Source organism: Staurois parvus, unplaced genomic scaffold, assembly GCF_062004578.1.
Source record: "Staurois parvus isolate SC_StPar_1 unplaced genomic scaffold, SC_StPar_1.0 ptg002360l, whole genome shotgun sequence".
NCBI lineage: Eukaryota > Metazoa > Chordata > Amphibia > Anura > Ranidae > Staurois > Staurois parvus.
Genome location: NW_028320156.1, coordinates 234,706 through 241,855, shown reverse-complemented (window position 1 = coordinate 241,855; position 7,150 = coordinate 234,706). Strand labels below are relative to the sequence as shown.

General features: G+C 43.8%; 1 protein-coding gene across 2 annotated transcripts in view; it reads left to right on the top strand.

Moving 5' to 3' along the window:
• Positions 1 to 506: 506 nt before the first annotated feature.
• Positions 507 to 7,150, top strand: part of GNG2 (G protein subunit gamma 2) — a 113,992-nt gene continuing 107,348 nt past the window's right edge. Inside the window, exon 1 of one of the 2 annotated variants that reach the window (XM_089665808.1) lies at positions 507 to 668. The gene's annotated coding sequence lies outside the window, so the exon portion shown is untranslated. Of the gene's footprint in view, positions 669 to 729; positions 976 to 7,150 lie in introns of those variants that run through there. The other variant, XM_089665807.1, reaches the window with a different exon arrangement.

Genomic DNA, 7,150 nt, shown 5'->3' with positions numbered 1-7,150 from the left:
CATTCCCTACATCTAAATCAAAGCAGCCCCTGGTGGGTGCTGCAGCGACCGTCGGACATGCCTGATGAAGGGGTCCTGCAAGACTCCGAAACATTGCTTTGCTGTAACTATGTGATCCTTAATTAAAACCTTTGGACCCATATTGGTGATCCTCGTTGTGCTGGTGACATTTTCCCTCGCCTTCAAAAACAGACCCCGTATTAATCCTCCATTCCCTACATCTAAATCAAAGCAGCCCTTGGACCCATGAGAGCAGCTTTTGAGCGTTCAAATTTTTCTGCGCCAGGGCACAAGGCGGGCATTTGTCAGCGAAGGTGTTAATCGTAGTGCGTTTAAGCCATCAAATCACCTTTGTTGGCTGGAATGAAAGAAGCTTTTTTTTTTCTTTTTCCCCCGCAGAACAATAGACCGCCCTGTGCCAGATCTTCATTGTACCGCCAGTGCATGCTTTACTAATCTACAGACTGCAAGGAAAAAAAAAAAAAACTAATTTCCAATCAGATGAGCCAGCCAGTGTGTGCTCCTTTTAATCATGCATGCGTTCAAACCAGGGAACACCCATCTGAGGACACGACAGATGGCACTTAGAGGGGGGAAAGGCAAAGAGGAGGCAGGATAGAGCATGCAGCTGGGGAGAAGAAGTTCCACAGCAGGACTGGCCTAAGGAGGTGAGTGATTGACAGTTGCTGCTGCCCACAGCACCCAAAACCTCAGTGCTGCAGGAAATGAGCTCAGCCTAAACTGACTTGCAGCAAGGAGCACAGAGGCAGGCCACTACAAGAAGCCCAGTAGCCCCCTTTTATTTATTTAATTTTTTTTTTTCAGGCTAGAGGAAGTGGGTGATCTTTAATTTCCTGATGGGTGGAGATAGCTCCACCAGGGCTTTTTCTGCTTTCCAGAGAGCCTTGTGTATTATTGCTTCCTACAGAGCTGCATAGAGGGGGGACTCTGCTAGACCTGCACTGCCTGCACAAGGTACAGATCCTTCTTCATTTCCTCTTTTGACTTGTCTGTTGACATTACAGACCAAAAAAATATTTACTCTTTGAAACATTGTATTTCTTCCTCCACTGTTGCTTTGTTTTTGTTTTTTATTAGATCACACTGGTAACATGGTTGCTTATTGATCTTTTAACCTATCCACTGGCAAAGTCTGCATTTCACTTCTATGCCATCTAAATTTTTTTTTTGCTTTTTTTTTTTTTTAATTTAATTTTTTTTTCTTGCTATTTTTGATTTTTTTTTTTTTCACAAAACAACTGAAAGGAGAAAAAAAAAACCTAAAAATAGGTTCTTTGCTAACAGTTGTCTGGTGCCAGTTTGTATAGCAAATATTGACTTAGGTTCTGCTTAGGTGTAATTATATTTATTTTATAAGGCCGTGCTTAATTATTGTTTATTGAGCCTTAAGGCTTCATTAAGATGACAGTCCACCGCTATGTATATTTAAACAGTCATGTGGGCTTTGATTGTGTTGGGAGTATAGAGTGTACCATTGTGCTGGCTTTGGGGAATGGGGGGGGAGGGTGGCAAATGGTGAAGCTAAAAATCAGTTCTACATGAATGTATATTTATTTAAATTTTTTTTTTTTTTTTCGTTAGTATAGCCATTCCTTAATACAATACACCCTCTGTACGTCTGTTACATTTTTGCAATAGCTGTTTTTAAACAAATATTATGTATGCATTTTTTTGTTGTATTTTTAGCACAAGATAAAGTGCATTGTATATGTTAAATATAAAAAAAAGTTACGTTACTCCTCATTTTAAAAAAAACAAACAAAATTAGCAAATAAAGATATATATATATATATATATATATATATATATATATATATATACAATAACAATAAAGAAACAAATACAATATATAAAATAATAAATATATAAAATGATAAAGTAACAAAATAATAACGCAGCAAATAAATTAATAAATATATAAAATGATAAAGTAACAAAATAATAATAAAGAAGCAAATAAAATAAATATCTAAAATAATCATAAAGTAGTAAATATAATATATAAAATTAATAATAAAGTAACCAATAAAGTACCAAATAAAATAATACAAATAAATCAGAAAGCTTTAATGAACTGTTTGCTTTAAACCTCTCCTATCTTTGTGCAGTCTCAGTACCCTGTACAGCATCATCTTCAAGCTATTTCAGTACTGTTGTCATGGTAACTGTGAGCGGTGTCGCTGCATTTTAATTTATTACGGCAACGAGATGCATCCCCCTCCCTAACAAAAAAAAGAAAAAAAAAATCACAAGTATATTTATTATATTCAGTGATAGGAGCCAGGGAATATTCTAGATATTTGTGTGAATATGTAAAAAAGACTTGAAGGCTTTGGTAAGGTCTGCTTATTTTGCAATGCAAAGAGGAGTGGTGATGTGCACGGGGTTGTAGCTCATAGCAAGCAATCAGATTTAAGTTTACTAAGGCCTAGTGAGCGAGAGGGTATGGCTAAAGCTGGCCATACAGTGCACAAGTTGATTGTACAATCTCCTTTACATTTAACAAAATGATGTAATACGAAGACCAACCTCAACAGCCCATTCAGTTTGTATCTAATCAGACTGGCCCTTGCACTACGTAGTTGTTGGTAGATCTAAAAGAGATTTTACAATCAGATTTGTATTGAGAACGGGGCGGACTAACCATTTGGAAACGTGGGCACTGCCTGATGGCCCGGGGTCAGTAAGGGGCCCCATGAGATTCCCCTGGTACCTTTTTTCATAGGCTTTTTTGAGTTTGGGCAAGGACACAGGGGCCCCATGATCCCCTATTGCCCAGGAGCCCCATGAGTTGTCAGTCCGCCCCTGATTGAGTATGATCAGCTTAAATTGTTACTAAACCCAGGACCCTGCATTCACTATATCTGGTCTCCCGGACCCCGCATTCACTATATCCGGTCCCCCCGAACCCCGCACTCACTATATCCGCTCTCCCCGGACCCTGCATTCACTATATCTGGTCTCCCCGGACCCCGCATTCACTATATCCGGTCCCCCCGAACCCCACACTCACTATATCCGGTCCCCCCGAACCCCGCATTCACTATATCCGGTCCCCCCGAACCCCGCACTCACTATATTTGGTCTCCCCCGGACCCCGCACTCACTATATCCGGTCTCCCCCGGACCCCGCACTCATTATATCCGCTCTCTCCCGGACCCCGCACTCACTATATCCGCTCTCCCCCGGACCCCGCACTCACTATATCCGCTCTCCCCCGGACCCCGCACTCACTATATCCGCTCTCCCCCGGACCCCGCACTCACTATATCCGCTCTCCCCCGGACCCCGCACTCACTATATCCGCTCTCCCCCGGACCCCGCACTCACTACATCCGCTCTCTGCCCCTGCCCCGGACCCTGCACGCACTATATCTGGTCTCCCATAGTACACACAACACGGAAATGCAATTATTTTAGTAAATATAAAATGCTAAATGCCTTTTCTCATCAGCAGTTAGATCAGTCTTGTGACTTCTATCAGTGTCCAGCAGAGAACTGGTTAAAGCTTGTAGGAGGAATTTTTTCTAGGAAGATGCAGAACCCCTGACCTCTGTCTGGACAGTGCTGATTGGCCCTGTGCTGTTCACATGCCCTCTCCCAAAAAAAAGAAAAAACTCTAGCAGTACACTCCAAACTGAGCATGTGCAGAGTGACTCCACACGATATGTCTTATCAGGAGATGAGGGGGGCACTGGAAGAAGGGGAGGATCAGAGAAGTCAGGATCAAACAGCCTTTTTACATATTGCAGAGGATTAACCCCTTAAGTTCCACAGTGAGTATAACAAGCATGCTTTACTGCATATACAGACTGATTGTACTGTTGTGGGTTTAGTAACACTTTAAGGGTTTGTTGGCACTAGCGGCTGCAGCACAATGACATTTTACCATTTCAGTAAAGCGGAGCTCCACCCAAAAGGGGGAAGTTCCACTTTAGCGACTCGTCCTCTGCTCCCCGTTAAGGATTGGCACCTCTGGGGAGCCGGGGGGAGTAAAGACCTCTCCGCTGATCCCCACTGAGCGAGCGGGTGACCGCTCCAGAGCAGACACCGAGCAGCCCGCTGTCCTCAATGTCCGTTTTTCATCCAAACTGATGGACAGAAGGGGAATTGGATCCTCATCCATCCCTTTTTTTTTTCGGATAGGATGTCGGCGGGTGTAAACGGACACATGTCCATTTACACCCTCTGCTCCATAGAGGAGAATGGAGGTTCCGATCTCCTGCACATCTTTCAGGCGGACCTGATTGGGACGTCCGTGTGAAAGTGCCCTAAAGATGTCAGGGACAGCGGACGGCCGGTGAACGCGGCTGGGGGTGAGATCACCGTAAGATCGAGGGACAAGGGAGTGGCTGTTTTATGAAAACCAACTACAGTTTTTGTAAGGGACCGGAGCTCCGCTTTAAGTTCTATTGGCCACAGAATGGTGTGAAGTGGTGGATTGCATTGCACTGTGCAAGAAGTAGAGCATGCAGTGCATATTCAGCGCACACCAGTGTGCCAAGTAGGAGATGAAGCATTGAACCCAGTCTGGTGGTGGGATTGTGTTGGACTAGCCACCAAATGCAGTCCTGCCACACCTGATGTGAACAGGCCCAAAGGCTAGGTTCTCACCTATGCATGTTGCGTTTGAGCGATTTCTGCATTCTGTTTTGCGTTGCATTTTGTGTTTTTGCTTGCACATGCGTTTTTTTTAATGCAATTTTTTTATTTTTCTTGTTGCTAGGCAGAACTCAAAATGCATAAAAATGCAGCAATGCTGCATGCTTTTCTGCAGCCTTTCCATTGAGGTCTATAGAACCAAAAGCGCAAAAAGTCCCTGATCCTTTACAAAAAAACACACCGGGTGAAAAATTTTTTTAATGGACTGTAGTGCAGTTTCGCAAAACACTGCAGAAAACTCTTAGGTGTGAACCAAGGGTTAGGCTAGGTTCACACCTGTGCAGGTTGCCTTTGAGGCATTTCTGCATTGTGTTTTGCATTGCATTTTGTGTTTTTGCAACTGCATTTTTTTTTCTTGTTGCTAAGCAGATTTAGAACTTAAAATGCATAAAAACCTCAGCAAAAATGCACTACGTGCTTTTCTGCAGCGTTTGCATTGAAGTCTATAGAACCAAAAGCGCAAAAAGTCCCTGATCCTTTACAAAAAACGCACCGGGTGAAAAAAATGTTAAATGGACTGTAGTGCAGTTATGCAAAATGCTGCAGAAAATGCTTAGGTGTGAACCAAGGGTTAGGCTAGGTTCACACCTATGCAGGTTGCGTTTGAGGTGTTTCTGCATTGCATTTTTGCCGTGTTTTTGTGGGGGGGGGGTCTTTTTTTTTTTTTTTCTTGTTGCTAGACAGATTGTAAAGGCAAATCGGTGCAAAAATGCAACAACAACATGCTACATGCTTTTCCGCATAGAAACAAAAATGCAATGTTTTGCCTTCAAAAAAGTCCCTGACCCTTTTCCAAAAAACGCAACCGGGTGAAAATGCAGAGATGTGAACATGTCCCATAGGAAATCATGTTAAATGGACTGCTGTGCGTTTCTGCAAAATGCTGCAGAAAAGGCGTATGTGTGAACCTGCGGTAAAGGCTTGCACTTTTCATATATATTGTCTTCGCAAATTAACCCCATTTTTTTTTAAGGTGTATTGAGCAAAGGAACTTCTTCCATCCGCCATGTTCCCAGATATCCTGGTGACTTTATTTTCTTTCATTAATTTACATAAATCAACCCCCCCCCCATTCATATCAAGCCCGACTTTGAAATCCTGTGACTTACAGTGAAGTCGCATGATTTCAAAGTCGGATGAGATGCCGATTTCAGGCGCGATTTGCAAGACGTCTGACACAAATGTCTATGCAAATTGCACCAAAAGTAGTGCATGTACTACTTTTAGAAATCGGTGAGGCTCCGACCAAGTCGGACAATAGGGTCCGCTTTAATTGCAGACAATGGGGTGCGACTTCAAATACGATTTGTAAGGCGGATGGCATGCAGGGACTTTTTTCCCTGCGTGTCACGGGCAAACATTCAAATGAATGGGCTTTCGTGCCCGCGCAAAACGTGGCTCACATGGCCGAATAGATGTGAACCGGAAGTAACCAGCACAGAACACGATTGGATAGAATCAGTAATGTGAGCAGGGGCGGACTGACAACTCATGGGGCTCCCTGGCAATAGGGAATCAGAGAACTGCAAACTTAATGCAAGTCTATGGGACTCGAGCTTGTAAATTCAAAAGTGCCCATTTTGAAGGCTTATGGTATGAAGACTCAGGTGCTGCCCTGAGGGACATGAATCAGCGAAAAAAAAAATTCAAAAAGTATCATTTTTAAAGGAGCAGTAATTTTTTTCATTGCCTAAAGTAAATAAAATTAAATTCCTTTAAATATCAAGCCTGGGGGGGGGGGGTTCCCTTAAACTACCTGCAAAGTTGCACATCTATACAATGCATAGATTCTGCTGCAGCAGAACTGACATAAAACAGCTTGGGGTCCCCCATCTAATCCATACCAGACCCTTTAGGACTGGTAAGAAGGTTAGGAGCAGGGGCGGACTGACAACTTATGGGGCCCCCGGGCAATAGGGGATCATGGGGCCCCTGTGTCCTTGCCCAAACTCAAAAAAAGCCTATGAAAAAGGTACCAGGGGCATCTCATGGGGCCCCCTACTAATCCCGGATCCTCGGGCAGTGCCCGAGTTTCCAAATGGTCAGTCCGCCCCTGGTTAGGAGGGACCCCACAGTAAAAAGTTAGTGGGGTCACCCCCTTTAGGACTTTTAAGTCTCTTCCCCACAACCCTGGCCAGTGGTTGTGGGCAGGGGCGGACTGACAACTCATGGGGCCCCCGGGCAATAGGGGATCATGGGGCCCCTGTGTCCTTGCCCAAACTCAAAAAAGCCTATGAAAAAGGTACCAGGGGCATCTCATGGGGCCCCCTACTGACCCCGGGCCCTCAGGCAGTGCCCGAGTTTCCAAATGGTCAGTCCGCCCCTGCATGTGCGTATGTGTTATTTAATATACATAATTAAATACACGGTGATAATGATCGAACGATGATGATTTGATAGGATGATACTGTATATTTAGAAGGATCTGGTCAAGGCAAAATGATGCTCTCCACACATATTGAAAGA